The following is a 27,539-nucleotide window of genomic DNA, read 5'->3' as shown; positions in this document are numbered from 1 at the left end:
ACGATGTATGGCATGTTTCAGTATTTGACAGGAAAAAAAAATTGCTGAAACAAAGAAACAAAAAATAAATAAATGATTTCTCACATCTCAAATGACATTAAATAACAATTCCATTCCAGAGTAGATATATTTGATTAACACAATGACTTAAAGTAATGATTTGTTTTGCAAGACGCAGTAAATCTGCCATTTATTCACATATTAGTAATCACTCTAGCTGAATTGCATAAAGAACACAGAAATTAGAAGAAAGATAAACAAATGCAAATTGGTTATCACAAGGTAAATAGACTCTAATGAATTCTCTATCCTATGTAAGCAACTTTATCCCCATCACTTTACTTTGATCTTAAACCAGTGAACCTAGTCACATAGATGCTTAAGACTGACTTTAAGTCAAAATATTTACAAAACAGACTTTTAAACTCCTCCTGCTAGACCCTAATGACTGTACCACCCAAATCAATATGCACAGCTTCTTCTTTCTCGTCTACAATGTTGTGATTGCCCCAATTCCAGCAGATTCAGAGCCCTCCAGAAAAACTGCCTACACACTTCAGCTCACTGCCTTTTTAGGCTCTTCTCTCCCTACCAATTTTAGACCCTAACAAAAAATGATTATGTACTAAGAACTCTGTCTCATAAGAGACAAAAGGGACAAAACCAGAAGGTGTAAAAGGAAAATAAAGGATAATAAGCTTGGGAGTGATGCGTAAAGCTATGTCTTCCTTTTGCCAAATCACTGATAGAAGGTTAATTTTTACCAATTAAAATTGGTACAGAATCAGCAGAAGAGAATACCAGGCAAGTGGGATTGCTCTGTGTTCGGGTGCTCGTGTGTTCCACCTACCAGAGAAAATAGTGGCTGGGAAAGTGGCAATGGGACTGAACAGCACAGTCCAAGAGCCAGTTGGTCCAAACGTTGACAGACCTAGAGGGGAAGATGCCAGCAACTGCTAGATTAAATTGTAAAAAGGGACTTACCAAGGAGGTGAGCTTGAAAGGAAGGACTGAAAGACCATGGCAGTTTTAGAATTCCAGAATCGCCTTGCCACCATTGCAATCTCTGTCTTGGGCTGGCTGAGTGTCCTCAACATTGTGGCCACAGGGATGCAGTCAGGGCAGTGGTGATACAGACTGCAACACAGGACCCACACCTCGTGTGTGCACCCATGGAAGCTGCCTCACCAGTGGATGGGCTGATATGGGTGTGGGCAAAGCCAGAGAATGCAGGCAGCTGTCTCAGTGTGTTAAATTCCCACTTCCAGGAATTAGTTATAAAAAGGTTGTTCAGGAATTTGAAAAGGTTTCTTACACTTTTATGCATATCCAGCATTGTGGTTTATCTTCTGTATTGTGGATATTGATTCTGAATATATGGTCCATTGATTGTTGGTTAATTAGAAGTCATTAATAATTCAATAAACAACTTGGAATCAGATTTGATATAAACCACCATGAGCTGAGCATGTTTTTGTCCAACATTGTTATTGACTTCATGCTCAAAAAATGTGTCTTTGAACAAGTTCTAAACATATAGCAGAGAAGGAATGTTCAGGAGTTGGAAAAGGGAGAACATTCTATAACCCAATGTTAAACAGAAGTTTTCAATAGTGACAATTGAAAGAGGCTAAAGGTTGTTAAAATCAGAATAATGCAATAGAAGTGACAAATATAACAGTGTATTGGTAGATATATAGTATGGCAGGGTCAGAAGCTGACTACAGCCTTGACCATACAGGTATAGTAGGTGAAGGCTTTAACAGTTAAAGAGGACTCAAATTTCAGCAGTTTATTGAGTTACGTCAGGTTGGAGTAACAGCTTTTTCAAGAAAATCCAAGTGATGAGAAAATGTTGTTATAATGAGAACAGTGAAGATCTGCTTTGTTAAGTATAAGGATGCAATTTCTTCAGTACATCACATTAAAATATTTACATGATAAGGGTTAAATGCATAATACAAAGAGCACATACTCTAAATAATATTATTTCACACAAACCCCAAGTTATATTTATTAAGTTTGACAGAGTTACAACATGGAATGCTGTTATACATTCTCTGCAGTACCCCATTTTGCAAAACCTTAGCAAGATGACTTCTACAACATGATGCTGTAGTGTTGCCAAATGAAGTTTAATGTGCAATATTTGGCCAACTCATCCCAACTGGGAATTCCAGGTTCCTTTTATTGACAGATACCCTGAGGATGATTTAGATGTTGGTTGAACTGAATTAACTTCTGCTATTTCTTTTTATTCATTATAAACAGAGACTCAGTGATGAGGCTCAAAGCCAAATGCCTTAGGCATGCAGTGAAGTGTATGGAAGAAGAACGACTTCTTTTTCAAGACTTTCTTTTAAAAAATTAGTATCTTGGACTGGCTGTTTCAAAAATGACAAGTTTTTATAAGGAAAGTAAACAATAAATAAATCATGGTCTCTAATTCATGCATGCATTTCTAACCTTCGACCACTGGATTTGAAATATGCAAACTCATTTTTTGTGAAAAGTGTATTTTTATACCATGTAAAATGTATATGTTATCAGCTAAATAGACACTACTGCATATGGATCTGGTAATTTCATTTGTAAGATAGGTACAGTTGCATTTATTTTAATGTGCAAATTCCAGATTTTCTTGTAGCTGAACATTCATTTGTCTGGAAGACTGAATTTATGTGGGCACTAATTTGTTATGGATAATGAATGCACTATTTAAGAAAAACACACATTTCTTCTATATAAGCCAAATTAATTTTAAATTTAGCAGCATGACTGATTACTTATGTATGACAATTACCATGTTTTAAAATAGGGTAATTTTATAGTTACTTATACAGAAGTCTTAAGAATTATAATAATTTAATTTGTGTTTATCAGGAAAATCTATACAGACAAAAAAGAATATATGCTGGTAGATTTCATACAGGAACAAAAATATTAAAGACAAACATTTGGGTTTAAAATGAAGCAATTCTTCATCCTCAGCTGAATTATTACTCTTTTGCTGTGTTGAAAAACAAGCTTCTTGTACAAATTATGATCTACATATGGGAGTTTTAGTAATGCTGATGACTTGGTATAAACTCAGTAGGATAATGGTATATGCTCATTTTTCTTTTACAAAAGAAAAAAATAAAAATAAGCAATAAAAAAATAATCAAAAATCTCTTACTCTTCTATTGTTTAAATATATATTTGATAGGAAAAATAAAGGCAGAAGTGGCAGTTCAAGTTTTAGTTCCTAACAATAAAATATAATTCTCGCACAATCCCCTTCTAATATATATATGAAATTTTAAGAAATTACCCTATTTGTTTGTCCTATTCCTATTTATCTTTTGTGCTCTGGCTCCCTGATCATTCTAGTGAGTTAAAAGTTTGCAATATGTGGCTATGACTTCTATTTGTTCATTACTTTGGTAGATTATTTGACTATCACCACTGTGTATAGTTTTACAGTTTATTTTCACAATTTATAGTGAGTCACTTGCTTTTCAATTAACATGATGTTCCCAGTCATTCTGTGAGCTTTCTTGCATTTGTCTACAGATAATGAATGTTCATTTATCGACTGATATTGCTTTAATTAGATCCTTGTCTGAGGGTTTTCTGCCACCCTTCCTTTCTTACTCCACTGTCAGATCCTAAAATGGATTTTAGCTATGAAGGGAAAATTCCAATTACAGTGGTAATTTCTGACTGATGAATGAGCTCTCATGGAGGGCAAGAAGGCTCAACTACAAGAAGGAGTTAAGCTGTTTGAAAATAGGGATGCCTGAGACAGAAGCCTGCTTTGCAAGGGAGTGAAGCATTTCTGAGTGCTAAGGAACAGCCTCAGCATTATCTTGTAGCCATCCTGGGATGAGGGCACTTAGGAGCCATGTTTCACAGCAAACGTGGACTGGAGGATGGACCCAAGGGTGGCCTGGAGTGCCCCATACCATTGTTCTTGGGACGGCTGCTGGTGCAAAGGAATATAAGGATTCTGTTTGTGATGCCTCTCTGCGGACTCCATGTAGAGTTGCATATTACAGTAGGACTCAGCACATCAAATTGTTTATTACTTTTTTAATATATATATTTGAGCACAAATGTGTTTAATTTGCTTCAAGGCATGCCATGAAAATTCCCCAAAAACTAGCAAACTGATTAGTCACTCTAGAGTTTTAAAAAGTTTATCTTGCTCATTTGTTGTGGTTGGTTTTTTGGGTTGTTTGGTTGGTTGGTGGGGTTTGGGTTTGGTTGGGTTTTTTTTTTAATATATTTTCTACAGAAACACAAGAAGGAATATTCTGTACCTTCTATTTCCATGCAATCTCACATTTTCTAGCTTTTCTTTGATCCATATTGCTACTCAGTTCAAATTAACTTTGAAGTAATTTTTACTTTTTTACTGGAAGCTAATGTGCTCACTCCAAATTCCCTGTAGTAGCAATAGACATTTTGTCTTTGAAAAGAATACACATCTAGAATTTTTATAAGACTCTACTTCTCAGACAGACTGTATGCTGTTCTTCAACTTTGTAGAAATGTCATGGACATAGGCAACCCTTGGCACTACTGAAAGCTTTGCTATTAATTACAGTGGAATTTGAACTAGGTTTTAAGTTGGTGGTTTTATTGACTTTCTACTTTCAAGGTCTTTTATAGCAAGAAAAATAGCAATTCAGATTTTCAGCTAAATTGCCTGTTCCACCTTTCCTCCTAATATAACAATTTGGATCAAAGATTCTGTTTCTACAAATAATGATATAATTATAAAATATTTAAGATTCTTGATAAGTATTTTTATTAGATGGGTCATTGAAATGGAAGAGTTAGATCAGTTGATTTATCAACTGAAAGAGAAACAGAGAAATTTGAAGACTGTGGTTTGTAGCTATACTATAATGGAAAAAGCATACTGCTACTTTACTATATTATTACTGCTACTTTACTATATATTGCAGTCTCTTGAGTTCCTTCTCAGCAGTAGCTATATGTTTCCTGCAAGCAGTATTGCTCATGGGACATAGCAAACAGATTTTCACACAATTGCATATGCTGGCTGGGACTTGAACCCAGCAGGAAATGTTCCTGAGTCCCTAAATTAAGATAATAGCTTTTGTACTTCCATAGTTTCTGTACAAGGATTCTTGTCCTCATCAAATGGAGTTCCTTTCCCATCTCCTTTCAAAGTTATCTAATTTTCATTAGTGCATGATTTACAGAGTAAAGGATATTTTTAATGAGCCAAAATCCATTTCATTTTTTTATGACTTGTTCATTTACCTTAATAAATACTATTAATTAGTTTTCATCACATTTGTGAAATAAATAATTCCTGCATCTTGTAAAAATGGCAATGTTCAGTGAGGGGCAAACTGAACCAAATAAATAACACTGTTTCTCTACCCCATATATCCACTTACTTTCCAATTTTGAACTCAGGAAGGCAATGAGGCTATTATATTTTTACTAATCTATGGATATCTCCTATCTCTCCATAAGAGAAAGCTCTGCTTGAAGATTTGCATAACAAAAATAGTTAAAAAAGATCTACGGATCAGTGTATCTTGGAAACTGAACACATCTCTTTAAGTACACATTAATTACAAAAAAAGTGACATATTAAAAGAAAAGGAGAGCAGTAATTGATTTTGTAAATGAACTTCTATAGAAATACATATGAATTCTCGATGGGTAGGACCAGTATGGATACATCAAAGTACTGCAGATACAACAGAAATGCTCAGAGAGTAGCCCTGAATATGAGCTCACAGACCGTTTGCAGAAGTTTGCATAGCCAATGTCACCTTTGCTGAAACTCCAGAATAACTACCAGCACAAACTGAAGATCTACCTAAAGAAGAAAGAGCTTTATCCACCACATTTATATCTCTAGCAAATCCTCCAGTATAGGCTATTATCTCTATAGGGAAGTAGGTAAGGGAATTTGGATGAAAATAATGTATTTTCCTATGCTTCAGAGTCCAGCCAATCATGCGACTGAAGATGCATCCAGTTTGCCTACAGAAACTGCGATATTCTGTTGTCTTTTCCTAAATTTTAAAATTAAAAAAAAAATCTTTCTGTTTGAAAAAAATAAAACAAGTATTTACTTCACATCTACTATGGAAAGATAAACAAAGATTTCTCTGTTTGAAGTGAGTTTTGCTAGGGAACGGCTGCCACTTGCCAGTGCCTTTCTGCTTCCCTTCTACCTGTTCTTAGGATGTCTTGACACCTTAGTGTTTCTGAAAACCAAGGATTTCAGTTTAAACTAACTAATTTGGATTGAAGGATTTTCAATATCAAATTTTGGAAGTGGAATTTTGCTGCATAAAACATCTGAAACACTAACTAGGATTACTGTTACAAAATTTAGATGTTACATTTTACTTGGTAGAAATAGTCATTTGCCTAAATTTGTTTTTATACTGCCTAGTCTTCATAAACAATTCAAGTATAAATTCTGTAAAAGATTCCTTGCACTTTAAATAAGTTAACATATCACTTTATTTGCTTACTGTATGAAAAAGTTATGCTGATGTTTATTTTCATTTTCCATTCAGGGAAGACTTTTCTTGAAGGAGAGGCTTTCAAAGTCTGGCAAAAATGGGAACAGAATATCAAAAGCCTTGTTTTACAATATTCAGGAGCACCACTTCCTTTATTGCATGCAATCACAGAAGCTTTTCCCTGAAATCCACACATATTCAGCCTATCAGGTAACATTTCCATCCAGGCTATTCATTAATAGACATGTTTCCTTCCATATTTTATTGTTTAGTAAATAAATTAGTTATTTCTTTCACAAGTAATGTTGAGATTTTCTGGTCAAAGCATTTTTTTTTCATCCACATAGATGTGAGTTCTTTATTACATAGTTATGGCAGACTATTTTTAGTAATAACTAATTTACTTGTTTTTTCTTAAATAAATGTAGACTTAAAATTTTACTTGCCATTTACAGATAAACAAATCTCTAAATGTAGCATCTGAACTGCGATGATATTTAAATGAATATTCAATTACAATACGCTTGAGGTAATAGGATTAAAATTAAATTTTAATTTTTGTGTATCGAGAACCTAAGCCCCAGAATACTTAATGATATTTTAAGAAAGCTGTGGCCCTCTTTCATTTTTGATTTAATTGAAAGGAGCTTGGAGTAAAAGAAAAGAAGCACTAAAGAAGCTACATTTTCCCTCTTTTGTTCTACTATAAGTGATGAACTACAACTTTCATTTAAAATATTGTAATACGACTTTCAACTTTAAATCACAAAGACTACATACTATGTTTTTAACATAAAAGAGACAGTTTAAGCTTCTAAAGTTCCTTAAAAAAAGCCAATAAAAATAGTGCAGTCACTTATTCACAAGATCTATTGACTGTAACTCTTGTGTCTCATATAGAACCACTCTTCTCCCTTTCTGGCTAGAAATAAAACTGAGAGAATCACCCTATAAATATTTTCCCTTCTGAGTTATTTGCATTAGGATGATACACATTTTTCTTCTGAACATACCACCTTTTCATTCTTGCCTCTAGAAGGAACAGAGTGAGCAGCCCACGTCTATCCATTTTGGAATCTCAAACCACGAGAAAACACTCCAACCACATGCAATGAGCAAGCAAGAGATAAAGCCATGAACTAACGGGGAAAGTTGTGCAAAAACAACAACAACAACAAATGATTATTTACTAAGAACTGTGTCTCATAAGAGACAAGGGATGAAACCAGAAGGTGTAAAAGGAAAATAAAGGATAATAAGCTTGGGAATGATATGTAAAGCTATGTCTTCCTTTTGCCAAATCACTGATAGAAGCTTAATTTGTATCAATTTCTTAAGGAGTTCTTCAGTATGTTCCCTGCCTTGAAAGCTGCTGCTTTGATGGTCATCACGTTCTCAGTTTGGTTTCCTGGGAAAGCAAAGGCATGCATGAGAACCTGGTGTCAACCAGCGTAATGGAACAGTCTCATTGAGCTATTTCATTTTGGAGCATGAACTGGGACAGTTCAGACTAATTTTAAAGCAAGTAAACAGGGATGTCTTTTGCATCAGTTAAAAGCTGCTTTTTTTTTTTCTCTTTCATTCTAATAGAGAATGCAATATATACACAAAAGTGTAGCTATGGAAACATCACCAAAAAATGCAACCAGAGAATTCTCCTGTGGAAATAAATTATACCAATGTTGTTCTTACCTTAACTTTTATCTTGCTTTCATGTTTCTGATTTCAGGAATTTTAAGAGGATATTACATAATATCCTCTTTCAAGAAAAAAAAAATTCATCCCTTTGGATGCAAATGTCTGAAGATCAAATTCTGCTTTTGGCACATCAGCAAGAGTCTGATTCATGCTCCTGTAAATTAAAGTTGGTCTCAGCTCAAAAAAAATAGTACCAATGCAATCATGTTTCTAAATATTGTCTTATGAAGGTAAAGGCTGCTTAATTTCCTGCTTTTCCAAGAACCTTCATATCTAGAATACTGCATCCAGTTCCAGGCCACTCTGTAAAAGAAAGACAGTGACCAACTGAAGAGAATACAAGGAGGTCACAAAGATGGTGGGGCTGAAGAAATTGTTCTTTGACAAGAATCTGAAGGAGCTGGGCTTGTTCACTTTGGAACAGAATTGGCCTTGGAGGGAACTACCAGCAGACCCCGGTGCTATGGGGAAGTCCTTGAGAAAACATGGCCAGACTCTGCAAAACAATGCAAGCTGGAAAGATGAGAAACAAGAAGTATAAATTTAAATAAGTGAGGTTCATCCGAATATAAGGAGTTTTCCACCATAAGGACAGAGAGGCAGTCGCACGAGCTGAGAGAGGTTGTTCACTTCCCATCCTTGGATGATTTGAAGACCCAGCTGAATGAAGACCTAAGCATCTTGGTCTGACCCAACTGGATGATGAACTCAGCAGTCTGGTCTGACTTCCTTAGAGCTGACTGGCCATGAGCAGAAGATTGGAATGGAGACTGTCCAAGGCCCTTTTTCTACCTAAATAATACGATTGTATGAATTGCATTTTATACGGAGCTATTTCAGTTTACCAGATTTGGGAGTTACCTAGTTTATTTCATGCGAGAAAATCCAGGCAGACATCAGTTGCAAGAAGTTATTTTAAAGTTGCACAACCAATAAATACAAAGTCTATACTCTCCCTGTGGAATCCCATTAAAAGACATGAAAAACAAGATAAAAGCCAATTATGTGAGTCTGCCAAATTCATTAATATTAACTAATGAGACTGTTGACTTCTAAAATTGTTTGTGTCAGGTGGCAATGACAAACTTGATAAGACAGTACCTGCAGAATGTCATTAAATAGTTTGCAGCTCATTTCTATCAGTATCAAATATTAGATTAAGACAATAATAATGTTCATATGAATTTGAAAGAATTAATTAGAAATCCTATTTAGAAACCCCACTGCATATGTGAAAAAAGGATAAAAACAGCTTTAATTCTGAGGACTTTAAACAGGAAAAGTACTCCTGCTATAATAAACAAATAACAATAATTAGTATAATGACAATATATGATACCGAGATTTGGTTTTTCTCATCCTATCAAAGCAGAAGTAATTATTTTTCCTCACAAAACTCCTACTAAAGGAGTTGTGCTGCATATTAGGGATGTTTAATGCTTATTATCAGAGTCTCTGTTATAGAATGTATAGCTTCAATTTTTGTGTGAGGCTGTGGATTTTCTACTACTTTTAAAAGCATTCCAAATGATGGAAATATATCTCATTTCATAAGAGCTGTTCTCTACATGTCTCTGCAACACTTGAGCTATGAATTTGAATTCAGGTTTGAACACTGAGACAAGATCACGATCTGTTGACAGCCCCTTTCTCCCTCTCTCCTTCTAAGGCAGCATGGTATAAGCATTTTTATGGCACTTTATTTGGGGTCTTTGCAAGTCTAAGAAGATAAAACAACATTTATAAACATATGCTTTGCAAATACTTGGGAAAACTTGAAATTTAAATGAGTGTAATACAAAATGAGAAACATGAATGGCATATGAAGTTGTTCTGAAACATTATGTCTGTATAAACTGCATAATGAAAATTTGACACAAGACCTTAGCTCTCTCAATGGTTTTTCATTATCAATTTCAAATCATCAGTTTTCTGAGTTTTCTGTACTGAAAAAAATTAATGAAAAATATGGAAATCTTCCAAAAATTACAACTAGCTCAGGGATTGCTATGTCTTCCATCCAATTACATTAATTCCGCCTGAAATGGTGATAATTATGTCATATCTGGAAAGGCATGGTCAATGAGCTCTCTTCAAGATTCAGTGCTTCTGACTTTGAACATTTTGAGCATTTACTACTCACAGTGTGTGTGGCTAAAAATATAAGGCTTTCTCCTCCTAATTTCTTAGGAAAGGGTGTGTGTCTGAGTAGTATCTGTATCCATTCCCAATGTGAATGAGTGGCTACCTTGTAGCTAATTTCAACGTGGCTGGTAGGAGACGGCAGAGCAATGGGCACAGTCTCAAACAGCCAGGTTTGAGACTGGACTCACATATTCACTATGTGGAAAGTATACATATTTTGGTCTTGATGGAAATTTTAGAGCTGTTTTTAACAAACATTGAAGGCTACTTGGACTTTAATGGCTTGACAGGCTTGACTCATTGCTGCTTTCATGAAAAATATGGTGCCTCCCCAGATCCGACCAAAAGTGGGGCTGAGGCCCTAGCACACTTAATTTTGTATTTTGTATTTTTGTATTAGTTATCCTTCAGCAGTGGGAGGTGGCACCCCCAGTGGAGTGGCTCTGTGTGTAGTTCACTCCTCTTCTCACCAGGATTTCTGATGCTGTATCAGCACAAGAATTCACCTGCTTGAAAAATTTAGGCATGCTTTGTAGCTTACTCTGATTGCAAAGCCAGTCTGATAGCAAGATGCCTTGGAAAGTAGAAGTCTTACTGCCTTGAAATTTCCCTTAAATATAGTATATCGGTTTAGCCCTAAACCAGAATGGAATTAAACAAACCAAAACCAGAATGTTTTCCACTGCATCAACCAATTAATCATTGAATATATGATCTGTAGATAAGCCACAGGGTCACAAGGAGAGAACTCAACCACATCTTTTGCAGTGATTTGTCATTGGTAAGGCTTCACTGTAATGCCAGACTGAGCCTAACTATCTTAGGATAAATGTTTTTCTTCTTTGGATCACATTGGGATGCATAAAATGTTTCTTGTATGGAGACAGATTTATAGGAGAACTGAAACCTGCATACATGCAATTTGCTAGACTAGTATTTCTATTTTCCCTATTGTGTGTCAACAGAAGTCAGTGAACCACTATTATATGTTGCATTTTAGATTCTCATTAGCCTGGAGTAAGCTGTAAACATATATATCACAATTTAATCCATCAAATTATGTGCTCAGTATTAATGAAAACTGTACTAATAGCTGAATAATTCAGAACTATAGTCTAGTAGGACTTCAGACATTACTCGGAAGACTTTTTAAAAAATATATTAACATAAAGTCTTAATTTTGAAGTGCTTTAACCTTTGTAAATTTACAGAAAAGCAAAATATAGTATTTCATTACAAAATTAAAATAAAGCAAACTGTCAGAACATAAAATTGAAGACAAAGCAAATGGGTTCAAGATCAAAAGCCTTGAACATTCTAGTTATTTCTATTCTAGTTATTTCTATTTCTAAGTAGGAAAGGGAAGAATCACTACTCATTTCAGGCCATAAAAACATTAATTTCCTCAGAACACGGGCATGCTTGTTTCCTACAAGATATCAGTCATATAAACCTCTTAAATCCTATTTTTAAACTAGTGTGTTCCTATCAACACTGCTACCTATGGTTCTCCTGTCTCTATTGCTCTACCCACCTTGAAAAGAAAGTTGTTACTCATGTGAGATGATTCAGCTGCTAGCAAAGCAGGTGCTAAACTGCTATACTTTGCATCCAGCAGGCAAAACATTTTCTGTAAGATTGAAATTCGAGCCCTTAATGTATGAAACCAAAGGAAACCTTTCCTGATGAGAATAATTATGTCTGAAATAGATTTGATGGCATTTTCTACCTCTAGTGTTTTTAATTCTATAATCAAGGGAAAGCTATTCGGGCAATTTATATGCCCAATGCAGGCTTGAATGGCCCTAAGTTAGAGAACCAATAGCTCTACATGGAAAGCCTAAGTCACTGGAATATAGTAAGTAAACTTTAGTATTACTCCTAACATGATCTTTGCATTTATATGGAAAAAGTATGATTTCTACAGGAACTTAAATGTAATTAAAAAACCCCAACCCAAAGTATTAGATGTAATCTCAAAAATCCTTTTTGAACACACTAGATTAGGAATCGGTGGGAATAAATAGATCCCTTTAGTTCCTCAAAGATAAGTAGGTAACATGCAATAGCAAGTTATCTCAAAAGCAGGATTCCCAGACAGAATCTCTTTTAAAAATAATTTTTCTCCAATTTTATTGGTGAAACAATACATGTTCAAGGAGTCAAAATTTCTTTTATTAATATTTAAACACAAGCTCCTTTTTTCATGGTAAAATTCACATAGTGTATGTAATTTAAAGCTTATTTGTTCTCAAAAAATTACATGAAAGATAGAAATTCAAACAATCAGGATACAATTTAGAATCATCAATTTTATTCTCAATGAAATCATATTAAAATCATTAAATGATCAAGAGTCTGAACACCATGATATTCACTGGTAGTAGATTTTTCCTTAGCACTCTGGAAGCTTGTGCAGCCCAAAAGTAATCACAAAAAGAAAAAAATCTCACTAAAAATGCTATATTTGTCCCTTTTAGAGCCACAGCCATTTCTTTTTTGGTAAGGAGAGAGTTCCTGTAGCTTTACCTGGCTATATGTCAAGAAAACATCCTTGTTTGATAGGGAGAACTGTCCCCATGGAACATGAACTGGCAGAAGGCCAGAGTGAGTAAGGAAAATTCAAAATCAGTTGCAGCAGAGCAGCAACCTAAAGTATCAATTTTCAAAATAATTGAGTCATTATTTAACACATGGAGTACTCAATAATACAATTTTTTTCCCCCTGAATAAATTATAATAACCATTAGAAGTGAATTCAGTAAACACTCTTTTTCACCCAGTTTTGAGCAAGTAGAATTTCTGGCAGGTACCCACACAGGTCACCATGAGTAGGATAATGTGGCAATCTGTTATCATTAGCTCTGTTGGAAAGATTCTGAACACACTAGAGAGAATTAAATGACCTGGAAAACTCAGTCTATGGAAAAGTCTATTGTACTCATCTCCTTTATTTCCACCTCTATGCATCACTGGAACAGTGGAACAGCAAGATTTGCAGTGGTGACAAAGATAAAGGTCATTTTTCAGTTTCTCTTTCATCCAGCCTGAACCATTTAGGGACTGTTAAATTCTACACATTCAGAAAATGACTATTTTCTGTCAGGTCCTTCTGCTCTCTTGGTGTGTTAGTCTATTGAAATCTTCACATTTGGAAGACATTGCAGATTTGTGTTTTAAAAATCACTGCTACTTTTGTTCCTGACCATCACTGTTACAAGTGTCAGAATTTAAGATCATGCAAAATAACAATGTACAACCCCCCTATACAGCCCATTTTAGCAACTGTTTTTCCTAACCAGTGTAATTTTTTCCAGCAAAACTTGAAAGAAAGAGCAGTTCTTAACAGCTCTATTAAATCTAATCACTATGCCAAGATCCAAATGGTCAAGATAAATACTATTAAAAGAATGACAGCTGATTCAAAAATATGTATCAGAGACGTTTCTATTGTTTATATAAACTTTGTTGCTGTTTTCCATTTATTTGAGTGGTTAACTTTAAACAAAGAATGCAACTTTGATGTACATCAGCTCTTCTGATTTTACAGTTTTGGATGCAAAGCTTATTCCTGGGAAATCCAACTAAAGGTATATCCACATCAATGAAAGAAAATAAACAGGGAATCAGCAGAATCTTAGGCAAAATAAAATAAACCTTTTGCATTTTGGGAAAGGGGAGATGAACATATGCCTTGACCTCAAAGCTGAGAAAAAAATTCAAGGGACTGTAGGCAGGGAAGCTCAGGGTTTTCCCTAAATCTGCTTTGTTTCATACTATATACTTACGGAGAGGCTGAGGACATGGACTACCAAATATATGATTTTGACTGCATATTCTTCACCAGTAAATAAGCAGCTCCTGCTTAGGCATAAAATTATACCAAATCTTTCCTCTTTATAGAAACGTAACAAATTCACTGGAAATTTATCTTATTTTTTCAGAAGGAATTTCTATATTTGAACACTTTATCATTTATGACAAATGATTATGACATGGATTTAAGAAACAGACACAAGACTCAGTTCTATTCTGTTGTAACAGAGGATGAATTTAACATCTCACACTAAGGCTGACAGGCCAGAAGTTGGTTCTGTCACTTGATATTATAGATTAACGTAGAAAGAATATCTACATAAATGATCTTGAAATATTTGTCAAAACGTGACTACCATAAACATCCAGTCTAAAGACTAACAGAATTCTGGAATAGTATACACAATTATTTAGGCTATAAGAAATTATTTTGAGAAACAAAAATCTGTGGGAAATTATGTCTTTCATATATCATAAACAATTATGTCTTCAACTTATCTTTTCTGTTCTTCAACAAGAAAGATAAGAGAATGATTTTTCATTTACCTCTTGGGAAAAAAACCTTCTTCCCCTTTCTCTTCCCCTATCACTTTCTGTTCCTCAACACTATTAAAAACACCTCTTAGATTCCAGAAAGCCTGCTTTGCGTGCATTCAGAACCAAAGTATTTTTATATAACAAATATCCTTCAATAAATCTACTCTTGTAACACTTGTAGAAAAAAAAATTTTGAAAATTAACAAGTTAAAATTCACTTGCCAATTTTTCCTATGCTTTTAGTGCAATACATTTCCAAGGGCAGGAAAAAGAATTAAACTGTGTTATTTTTAAAATGACACTGTGAATCTACTCATATCAAGTTCATCAGTTCTAATTCAGTTATGTCTTTTGGAGGTCACTGTCTCTCTCATTCATTACAATGGCTTTCTGGTTCTTTGATATGATTCTCAATTAGTTGGGTAGGCAGGTAAAACATCTGACATCCAACAGTGAACTATGAGCTTCCAAATATGTTTGCACAGCCACACATTACACTTTAGCAAGCTCTTTACCTTAACCCATTAATAAACCATAGTTTGAGGTTAAGAATAAAGACTCAACTCAAAAATTAATTAGAGGTGTTCTGAACTACATGTTCACGAGTCATTCAGCCATGAAATGATAAAGCACACCAGTTAACAGATAACCGCAGACATTTACTCCATCTTATTTCAATCTGTGGCTATACTCATGATAAATTGAAAATGAATAACCATCATTCATCTCTGTAGTGAATATCAGATTCAAATTACTCAAATCTGCAGTGCTGCATCACAATGGTTTGCATCACAACAGGCTCTTGAGCAAAGCACTTTCTATATTCACCTGCTTCATTAATACAAATTTGTGTTTATTCAGTACTCTAGCAAGTACACTATTATACAAACCACTTAATATGAGCTGGAAAAACCGTAACTCCTAAAAGGGGCATTATCCTTGACCTCCAAGAGGTTTACCTTTGTGGAACTCACTTGTCATATCAGAGTCTTGCAGCAAACACACCTATTCTAGACCTAGATCAAGCCCCACTGAAATACTTGAGAGATTAGACATGCAGTATAGACTTTGTGACTCATCTACAGAGATTTCTAGAAACAATTATATGGAATTAAACATGACAGAAAAATTAGATTTCAAAACTTATTCAGTGCATTCAGGTCAAGAGTATACTGCAGTGACTATTTTAAACACTTTCAAGAAGTGGTAAACACTTTTAAAACAGAACCTTTTGCAAACCCATGGTGAAAAATATAACAATATGATCCATAAATCTAGATTGTTTTTTTAATCTCTGTTCCATTTGTGACCTTATTCAGTTTAAATTGCTTGTGAGAGCATCTGTATTTGAAATGAACTTTATAAACTAATAAAGGCAAAAATTAAGGACAATAAACATATCCCAAAAGCAGTTTTGTCTAAATATCCAGTACCTCAACTTTCCAATTTGCTGTACAGAAGTTGTTCTTCAAAACAGAACTGATCTCCACAGAGGTTAGGTCCTGTATGAGTGAAAACCGACGATGCTCAGGAGCTGTGCTGGTTCCAACAGTATTAGGACTCCCTTTTCATAATCTGTGGGGGGGGGAAAAAAAGTTACATGTGTGTAGAGCTGTTGTTGAAGTGTTAGATGTCTCAAACCTTCTTCTATGTGGACATATGTTCATTTGGCTCTTTATGTTTCATTACTTGCATATTGCATGACATGACAGTGCTGGTTGGCTGTATGAGTTTAATCTACGCTGTCTTGCTTCAGAGTGGATACAGAATGTAAAAGTGTTTGTTTTATGCTGTTTGGTGGGAAAAAAACCCTATTTCTTGCAACAAGAACAAAAAAAATTAAGAGAATTAAGAGAAATTAAAGAGTTCTACTTTATTTGCTACCCTTTAAGAAAAGATAGTGCTGGGAAGTATGGAAAATGTACAGGTTCACATTATTAGCCTCCTATATTCAGGTAGACTCATCTATAATGGAAGGAATATAAAATAATTTCTGTTGTTTGAATTTAAACCAGCTCATGAGCATTCTTGTAAAGATGTTTTCTCACAGGAATTTTTTTAGAGTGACCTTTTCCAGATAGCATGCAATTATGACTTTGTTGATTATTTCATTTTCAAGGTACTCATTTGAAATTACGCTAGAGGCATGTGTCTCCATTTAGCTTATTATCCTAAAAAAATAGAGCATGACTTTCTTAAAATAATTATTGTTTGAACTATTCAATCATTAAGTTAAATTGACAACAGAGAAATCACAACACTTTTAATAAATTTGAACAATTGTTAGCAACCTCCATTAAAAAAGCAAAAAAACCCTTACCTCTCCCCCTCACAAACCAACTAAGCAAAAAACCTGCAAAACCCCAGAAAAACTTCCCCAAAAAACAAAACAAAAAAACCCCTAAAACTCAAACAAAAAACCACTGTTGTGGTGTTCATGGCCATTTAGATTAATTTTCACATAAAGGCTAAAACCCAGTCTTTTCTGTGAAAAACTGTTTATTAACTAAAGAATTAACACAGTTGTATCATGTTAAAGCTTTTCCTTTTTTCATTTTCTTGTATTTAATCTGATTTAAGTTTTTAAATGCTTCTTCCCTTGACTTTTTCATTATTTCATCCTGTCTGAAGGAATCATAGGGAATGCCTTTATGTTCTGTTTAACTGTCTACTTCACCTGTTGTCCTGGGAAACCAGCAGCAGCGGGAAGTACATCTATTAAATAGTTTTTGCCCTCCTCAAACCAAAGCAACCAAATAAATAGCCAACTAAGGGTCCTAGTTATACCTCTTTATGTGACTGGCAGGAAATGTACTAGATGTCCAAATTTCTTCTACCAAAACACTGTGGTAGAACTGACTACCAGTTTCATAGCTAATTCACTTAAGAATTATGAACAATCTTCCCTCATTCTATTAGCTTTGGAGTTTGAATTAAAAATTTTACCTAGACCTTGCCTTTGGAAAGGCACTGCATTCAGGGGCTGGAGAATAGATTTGACTTATATTGCATATTTTGAAACAAACAAACAAAAAGTATAAGGGAGAAAATCTGCTGCTGTTCCTATTATTATTTTTGAAGCCCAGCCTAGAGGATAATAATTTACTTAGGTGATATTACAGCTCTGCCTTGTACTGGCTTGAATGATTCAAAGCTGCATCTGCAGTCTAGAAAACATTTAGATTTATGAAGCAAAGGAAGGCAATCTGCTCATCCTTCTTTTAGAGTTGGTTCACCTTGCAGAAAACAGTGAAATTTTATAAAGATTATGAAGACAAAGATTAATTCCCATCAATTGCCATCTCTGACAGAAGCACTTCTGCACAACTACGATTTATTTCATTTGACTACACCATGAGCTTCTCCAATCAGCACCTGGATATTGACGACCTCAGCCCTGAAGTGTTTACCTAAAAGTTAGAAAAAGCCCTAGATACTTCTCTGAGTGGAATGGATCCTGTAGCCCAGTGAATAAGATGTTGCTACAGCTACCAGCATGCCATGATCTTTGTACAAATTTTCAAGGCTATAAGTCAGCCATGTTTACTTTGTCTGAACTTCTCTTACCTAGCTAAACTTCGTTATGAGCTCTATGCTAGAGCTGTAACAGCAACTTTTTAAAATTGACAAGAAACTAGGTCTATTTAATTTTGCTTTTGCTTATCTTCCTATGGTAAAATTTTCATATATGTGGTAGTAGCAGGTAGTTTTTCTGTATAGAATCTGATATTTATGACTGTAACATAGCAACATGGCATAGAGGAATATGGTTGTGGTACAGAGAAACAGACCTTGAATGGTGGGACACAGGATGCAATGCAGAGAGAGTAATAAGAAATAGGATACGAGCTGATGTTCCAGACCCAATGGCTGTATGCACCCTACTAATGACCAGCTAAGGTAGTACAGACCTGGAGAAATCACTTTTAAATGCAGCAAAGAGAAAAAAAGCACATAACTAACATATGTAGTGAAAATATACTCACATAGTGAGTGAAAGTATGCCATAATTAATAATTACAGAAGAATCACAGATGAAAAAGAGTGACAAATAGCAAGTTATGAGAAAGTTGGCAAACATAGAAAAACTCCTTATGTGAGTCTAAGATGAGGAAGAAAACATCCACAAAGTAACATTAAACAGCTGCAGCCTCTTCCCATGCTGAAGACATTTGGTTCCATGTGTTGGGAAATCAAACTTAATAGATAAAAATGTTATCAAGAATGTGTATAAGGAAATTTCATCTTCATCTGTGATGTTATAATTTTTGTTATTTTCAATTTCTTTCTTTTTTTTTTTTTCAATTTATCTGTAAAAATAGGTACTGAACTAAAAGGGAATCTTCAAGAGACAGAATTTAAATTACACTAACAATAAACTATTGAATCTACATAAAAGATGTGTTTATTTTTTTTGGCCATAAAAATTATGCTTTTTCACAGCACATTTTGAAACTAATTCCTGGATACTATTAAGCTGATCAATCATTCGCCTGCAAAGCTTATGGCTACACCTGGGAAAGAAAGACATTGTCCTTAAGACTCATTTAATTCCATTCTGATCATTTTATATTTTTTATTTTGTCATGGAAATTAAAAGCAAATATACAAACTGTTTTTTGACAATAATAATGACAAATCCCTCCTCTTTGTACAGTTCAAAATTAACTTTTTTGTTTCCTTGTATTACTTTCTCTATTATAAGTTATAGAGATATATATCCATGACATGGTTTTAGTATGTGTCTATAATATAAACTAGCATTTTGTGTCCATCCATATCCATATGCCAATCTTTTTTTTTTTATATTTAGACTGATTTAACATGAATTAATAGGAATAATGATTTTTAAACTACTAATGGTCACAGATTTCATTTTAAAAAACTTGTTTTGTTATGAAAATAAATATAAATCTGTGTTACTTTCAGCTGCGAACTGAATGTAAAAAATATAATTTTGAAAGAAATGTTCCACAGTTACATGGATGAATTATGCATTAAAAGGAAAATAATCACAATTTATTCAAACATTTTATTAGATATAAATATCTGCAGATCACTGAATTCCACAGAAGGTGGGCTAGACATTAGGTTTCAGCAACTGAAAGAAACAATAAATCACAGCTTTTACTTTTACAGCCCATTACACACAAAGGTCTAAAACCTTTCTATTTGCAAGCCTCAGAGTACTCCAGCTGCAGAGTCTTTAACTTTCCAACTTTCTGTGACTAATAGATGTTATACTGTAGAATGAACAGGAAATTAGAGTGGAGAGAGGTGTAAAATCAGTATCCTTAGAAAGGCTGTGCAGGAGGGATGTGAAGAATAGCTCACTGTAGGGCTATGCTGTCTCCCAGTGATCCTCAGACAAGACAGATTACATTCTCATTAATGACCGTTTAAGAATCAGTGGATTTTTATATGTTAGAAAGGAAAAGCAGTTATAAAGCTATTAAATATTGTGGAAGGGCAAGGTAGGAGAGGCAAATAGAGAGGCAATAGATTCAGCAAGAAATTTCGTTGAGACCTGCTGTACTTGGAAAAAAAATAGCTTGAGAGTTGTATAGATCTTTCTTCTGCTTTTGACCTCACACAGGAAAGTTATGCCCTTTTAAAATTTCATTCTGCATTGAAGGGTAAATCCTTTATTTTTCATTAAAATATCCTTTCAATTGACTTGCCCTTCAGAATTTATTTAAAAAATCTACTATTTCTGATGTAGCACAGTTCAGAAAAGTAGTTACTTTCTTCTCACATGTCTATTCAATAATTCTACCTTTTTTCTTGAAGTGGCCAAATCAGATCTTTCTCCCACTTAGTTTAGCCTTTTTCCTACTGTCAAATGGGCCCACAGCCCCTAGCTACTTTTGAAACGTGTCATGGCGTCATCGGCTGCATGGAAAAAAGAAGCTTTTTTAAGAAATGCAATACCTCCCACACTGAATTAGGGGAAACTCCAGGCTCCCTCAGACAGATGAAGCAGCTTTCACTATCTGTGTCTGTATTACAGGAAAGAGGTTCCTGCTGTGCAACCAGACTACCTGGTGGCTGCAAGGCAGACGGCACCATCCTCAGCAAACACAGTTTTGATAAGATCAAGGACTACTGCGTTCCTAAATGTCCTCTGGGAGGCCTTGTACTGCAGGTTATACTGAAGAATAAGCTTGCTATAAACCCCCAACCCCCCCCTAATATTTCTACTATGTATTTGAGTTTCAATCCTGCTTTTGGAATCTTAGTGCAATGTTTCCCATTTAGAGTCTTTTTCTTCTGCTATTTTCCTCAATCTATTTCTGGTACTGTACAGTCTTGACAGGTGAAGATTATAGATGGTGTAGATATACCAGATATATCTTAATGGCAAGAAATTCTTCCTCAGATTCCTTATTAAATATACTGTCCATTGCTGGTCATATTTCAGCCCAAGCCTTTTTAAAATACATTTTAAAATAGAGTTTAAGCACATAAAACTACTCCGCGAGTTAGCTATTTCTCCTATCTCACATTATCCTTGAATGTCTGCTTTGAATCAACCCATAGAGAAATCAAATGTAACAGAGGACAGGGTTTCTGCTGGTTTAGTTGGAAGTGTGAAAGCATTTCTGTCCTTGTGTGATGGGCAGCAGTCTGGTCAGCCCAAGGGAAGCTGTGTCTAATTCTGAACTTAAATTTAGAATAAAAATATTCCACTTAGAAAACAAATGTCAAATCCTGAAGCGATGAGAAATTATTTACTCGCACAAGGGAAGGATAGGTACCATACAGTCCTCATCCCTGTCTTTCATGGACTTCTCCAGTAGGAAAATTTTCAGAAAGTCTGTGAATCTAGGAATTTATTTTAAATATATGCACATATCTCAGTAATTTCAAAACAATAATTTCATAATACATTTTTAATCTGGTAGACAGAAGTAGAGATCATTACTGAATTTCTTAAATATGTAGCAACATGTCAATCTTTACATTTAAATGATATATTGATATCCACAATTAATTTTGTACTGACTACTTCCATCTACAAACTTCATGAACAGTAAGATGGTATCCCAGAATAGTCCTTCTTCCCTCACTTGCATTATAATAACAATAATAATGGTGTCTATAATATCTGTAACACCCACAACTGGTGCTGTCTGCAGTGTACCATGATTTTTTTCACAATAGAAGTTAAAGTCCATTTTTCAGAAGGAAAACCATGGAGACATGAATTAGTAAGTTAAAGGTTGCCAAGAGATGATGCCAATAAATATGAGGTTTTTAATGGTCATTTCCATTAAACTATAGAGCTCAGTATTGGAAGAACTCAATTGCTTAGATGCAGATTTTGAAAGAAAAAAATTATATGGCAGAAGATAATTCTTAGCTGTGTAGATGAAACTTTGAGGACACACCCTCAGCTCCTAAAGATCATTTACAAATATTGTAAGTGGTGTAATATTTGACTTCTGCTTCCTGTTTCTCTAACATCAGGAGATGTAGAAGGTGAGCAACACAGTGCTGCATGATTTACTTGGGGATTTTACTCTGAGTCACAACTAATACTAATATGACTTTGTGATGTAAGCAGCCAAAAAGTTTAGAAAGAGGAGAAGTACTAACATAGAAAATTCCTGCTGGTATGGATGCCATGAGCCTGGGAACTGGGTCCTGGAACAAGAAACATACTGAAAAAGTGCAGCTGATCTCTTTAAAAGTATGGGCGAGGAGCCTGGAAAGTGGTGACCTCCTGTGATACCATCAGTGAGTGCAAACCTCAAGAAACTGCAACTTAGTCTCTGAAAAAGTGGAAGCAGTCCTGGAAAACAAAATTGGGCTGAACGAATGGAAACATCACAACTTTTTTGGTGGTCTGGATGAAAAATAGACATCAACAGCATCTACTGGCTGCTCAAAATGGTGTGTTCTATGCCCGTTTAGGGCATAGAACTTACAGTAGACAAAGAACTTAATTTTTATCCAAAATAGAGCTTCTATCTCCCTGAGAACTTCCCATGCTGCACATGTTTTTAATTTTCTGAACAAGTTGAAATCTACACAAACTTTCTACAAGATCTTAGACTCTCATTGAAGACACCTGGCTAACTCCAGACTCCATGATGTCAATCATTTTTGAAGTCAGACTCGTATAAGTTGTTGGTTGCTAGTTTGGGCCCACTTTTGGAGTGATTTCATTTTGTCCTTAACAGCTCTGGGATGGCTGGATCTCTCTTGGTGACTGGTTTGTCCTACACTTCAACATGATTTGGCCCATTTCTGAAACCTAATTCGCTCAAAACTGGTAATTTACATCCATATAAGTAATATATTTTAAGTTTGTTGTTTTATATTGGTGAGAAGTTGCTTCACTAATGAAAAACTCACAGTAACCTATATTAATCATTGGAAATTTTTATATTGATTGTTGCTATCTGATTGATTGCTGATGCTATTGACTGTTGCTACAGTATTGCTTGTTAATTTATTATTGATAGCTGATAGTGATTTTTAATTGCTATATATATTCACTTTATTGATCCTTTTTACATTTGCTAGTGATGATGTCTGTGGTGGGATTCTTGCTGGTGTTGATTTTTGTAGTATTTTTGATACTCTGTAATAATGTAGAGAAATTTTAAGGAATTAAAAGCTTCCATCTTCTTGTTTATTACGGAATCCTACAAACCCGTTTGGCAATTTCTGTGCATGCACAAGCTGTGTAACCCTGGCACTGCTATTGAGTTTAATCTCACCTTTTTTCATGCATATTGTCTTGTCATAGTGCAGTCTCCTCCAAGGGATCTGTCATGTAACTAAGCTTCTTCCAACACAGTAAAACACAACTATATTGATGGGAGAAGGAAACTGTGAGAGAGTTCCTTGCCCAAACCTGTTTTCCAACTCCACTCCAACAGGATCTTCATGTTTATATATAGGGTCACCTTTCTACCAGACATGATGTTTCTGCTGGCACTGCTGCTGCATCATTGTTAGTAAAATAATACCCTTTAGAAACAAGCTCACTGGTTGTCAGTGCAAGTACTCAACTCATGGTGACCTCCTCTGAACTCAACTTCTGATGCATCTGTTTGCTCAGATTCTTTTTAGTTGTGGAAAGATACTTATTTTCAAATCTAAACAACAGGATGTTTTCTTTCAACTTCGTAGCTACAGATGATTTTTCTTGGATATTTATCACTTTCTAAGAGGAAAGACAGAATTATGACTAATTGTGTTTCTCTTCTTTTTGACTCATAATGCACACAATAATGTGGATTAGTGTGCAGTGAAGACTGACTCAAGTCTTGTTTTTCAGAAGACCTGGTGAATAGCCATAGTCTAGCAAAGTGAGTCAGTTTCCCTCTGGTCTTGTTTGTAACGCTTCCAGTATGTATAACATAATAATACTAACATAAATCTCTTATTATAAAAGACAAGCAATCCTAAAAAGTTTTATAAACATTTTCAATCAACAGACCTTGTGAAGGCTATTTTTTCCTATTTGCAGATAGGAAATCAAGGAACAGTATTTTTCAAGTCAGCATTAAAAAAGAAAAAAGAAAAAGCTTGAAATCATCTAGAGTTTTAAGATATTGACTTTGAAATGCTCTAATACTATCCTAATTGTTGTATCTGTCAAGTACCTGCATGTCTCATCACCTTTAACTGCTGTTCTCTCTGTTGAACACCAATCAGAACAAACTCTATGGTAAGTAACAAAAGGAAGACACCCAAACTTCGTGCAGCTGCTTGCAAATTTGGACCTTCTAAGTGATTTTCTCAAAGTCAAACAGTGAGCCTCTGTCTAAACAGTAAAAGAAATTAAGTCTCCTGCCTGACACTTTACTTTGGAAACATGCTGCTTCTCTTTCTCTCATTCTCCTTTAATTAGAAAAGAGTGGTCTATTAAGGCAGCAAGGAAAATAGCATTACTTAATAAGTCAATACAAGAGAACATGTAATGCAGGAGTAAAGATCGGACAATACACAGTACCTGTAACTAAAAAACACTAAGGACAAAAGATGACTGAACTATTCTCTCATGCAGACAAAGGTACTGAGAGGCAGCACCATGATAACTGGAGAGTGAGGAGGGCTCAGTGGCTGAACACTGGCCTCAGTGGCTTTGCCATGTCATGCAGGGCATTTTCTACCCAAGCCAGGGTGAAAGTAAATTACACTGGGAAATGACACATAGATGCCACAATTCTGTGAACATTAAGTATAGGTGGAGTAAATGAGATAAAAATAAGAGATGCATTTTAGGGCTAGTCATACAAGAATTTAATGAAGGGTATTTCTTTGTTTACTAAGTGTATGATCAGGGGGCAGATACATACTTTGAATATTTTAAACATAGGAAAATTCCTTTCTAAATATATCAATTTAGTTAAACCCAAGTTGAAACTGTGATAGAAAAAGTGTGATTTGGAACAGATGCCAGATTTAGAACTACAAGGGATGAATACTAAAGGCATTAATTTTTACTGAAAACATTATTCCAACATGCATAAATGTCCTCCTGCCAACATTGCTTTCATTGCTCCCTTAATGTGAGTCCTGACTGGGCTAAAGACTGAAGGTCTCTCCATCACCCCAAGACTATTAAATGCCCACAATTGTCCTCTTGCTCTCTTTCCCACATTGCCCTGTGTCTCAAATCACAGTTAGTTTTCAGCTAGTGCAACACTCTGACCCAGTGAACCCACTAGATCTTTGTTTATCCTCACTCACAGGGGCTCTGAACACCTTCTTTTTTGCCTTCCTTCTCTTCCTCCATTTCCCCTTCCCCTTGCTTCTCTCCATCAACCTTAGAAATTCATCTATGTTAGAGGTTAAATAAAATGGAGGGAGGGGGACATGGCTACATCTGGAAAAATTATAGATTCAGAGGAAGGTGCCTGACTTAGTGAATCACATACCAACAGCTTAATGTGTTTCTTGTGCTTTACTCATTTTCTTTTTCATTCTCCCAATGGTTTCCAAATAAATATTGCTCTTCCTCTTAGTGTTGGAATTCTTAAATATTCAGAGTTGCTTTGATGTATTATTGAAAAAGCCATCAGGTTATTGGTGAATGGAGAAATATTATCAAGTAAAGATCTCTCCAGCTCATCTTGTTACACAAGTCCTAGCAATATTTCTAATATTAATCTTCTAACAACATACAGCCTACTCAGGGAACTACAGACCATTCAGCCTTACCTTAGTCCCTGGGAAGGTTATGGATTAGCTAGTGCTGGATACTATTTCCAGGCACATGAAGACAAGAAAATCATCAGGAACAGTCAGCATAGCTTCCCGAAAGGGAGGTCATGCTTGACCAGCTTGATAAACTTGTACGATGAAATGAGTGACCTTGCAGAACTGAGGGGAGCAACGGCAATTTTCTGCCTGTACTTCAGTAACACATTCACAGCCTCATAGATAAGCTGCTTATGTATGGGCTGGATGAAAAGACTTTGGGATGAAATAAAAACTGACAGAATGGCCAGACCATTGTGGTTGTGATCTCTGGTGCAATATTTAATTGGAGGCCAGAGACTGGTGGTGTACTCCAGGGGTCAATACTGTGTCCAGTCCATTTTAATACTTTAATTAATGATTGTATGAAAATATTCTCATCAAGTTTGCAAGTGACACAGGAAGAGTGGCTGTTATACCACAGGGTCATAGAATATCCTGAGTTGGAAGGAACCCATAAGGATCATTGAAATCCAATTCTGCACCCTGCACTGGACACCCTAAGAATCACAGCATGTGCCTGAGAGTATTGTCCAAACACTTTTTGATCTCTGTCAGTCTTGATGATGTGACCACATTCCTTGGGAACCATCTCTAGTGCCCAACCACCCTCTGGGTGAGGAAGAATCTTTTCCTAATATCCAAACTAAACCTCCCCAGAGACACAATTTCATGCTGTTCCCTTAGATCCTATCACTGAACACCAGAGAACAGATCAGTGCCTGCCTCTCCACTTCCCCTCTCGAGGAAGCTGCAGACTGTGGTGAAATCTCCTCTCAAACTCCTCTTCTCTTCATGAAAATGCATATAAGATTATTTTCAGAAATAAGTGGATATTTCTTTATTCTGAAGGAGTAGTATTTTTCTTTTAAACAAAGAAAACTACCATGCACCAGAAAAATACTACTTTCAAATTGTACTTCCTTGGCAGTGAGGGCACTGGGCATGCACGAAGTCTTGGGAGGGGACATGTCCAGGAGAGCAGACAACAATCAAGGCAGTAAAAGATTCAACTTGTGACTTCTTTTTGGATTTTGCACAGAATTTTTGCACTGTCGCTCCTAGTATTCCTTGAAAAGGCCTGGAGAAATAAATATCTTTAAAAATTATCTGATAAGTTAGAAACATTATGAAGAAGAGATTGTAGTAGCATCTATCCTACTCAAGAAGTGAGTGAAATAAAGCAAATTGCACGATCCTGTTCGTGCCAGTATACTGAAGTATGCACCAGCAATTTACCTGAGTTACAGGACAAAGCACATAGGCATATTTTTTGGCCCATTTATGCCTAAAAAAGGATTTCAGGCCAGAACTAGCCATAAACCAGATATCATTTTGCCCTGAGATTATTTTGGAGAAAAGAAAACACTGATTGTGATATCATCCTGAAATCACCTTACACGTGAGTGATTAAAAATCCAGCAGAGGTAAAAACTATGAATTTTCAATTTAAAACTGTATTCATAAGCTTAACCTGTTTGATGAATGAGCTGTAATAGCACTCCTTGTCAATTATGTGTCATGTCTGTTTTTAAATTAGTTTACATTGCTGCATTAGCAAATTAAATACAAAATTATACTGGGTTTGCACTTTCATGCATGGAACAAATGTGTGGT

At 35.3% G+C, this 27,539-nt stretch overlaps 1 protein-coding gene across 3 annotated transcripts in view; it reads right to left on the bottom strand.

The window, feature by feature from the left end:
- Positions 1–27,539, bottom strand: part of CNTN5 (contactin 5) — a 611,650-nt gene that overhangs the window by 409,826 nt on the left and 174,285 nt on the right. For all 3 annotated transcript variants that reach the window (XM_066544731.1, XM_066544730.1, XM_066544732.1), the window contains one exon: positions 16,136–16,277. The gene's annotated coding sequence lies outside the window, so the exon portion shown is untranslated. The remainder of the gene's footprint in view (positions 1–16,135; positions 16,278–27,539) is intronic.

This window comes from Molothrus aeneus, chromosome 2 (assembly GCF_037042795.1).
Source record: "Molothrus aeneus isolate 106 chromosome 2, BPBGC_Maene_1.0, whole genome shotgun sequence".
In the NCBI taxonomy this organism is placed as follows: Eukaryota; Metazoa; Chordata; class Aves; order Passeriformes; family Icteridae; genus Molothrus; species Molothrus aeneus.
The sequence above is the reverse complement of the archived record's forward strand: the minus strand, read 5'-3'. Positions and strand labels throughout refer to the sequence as shown.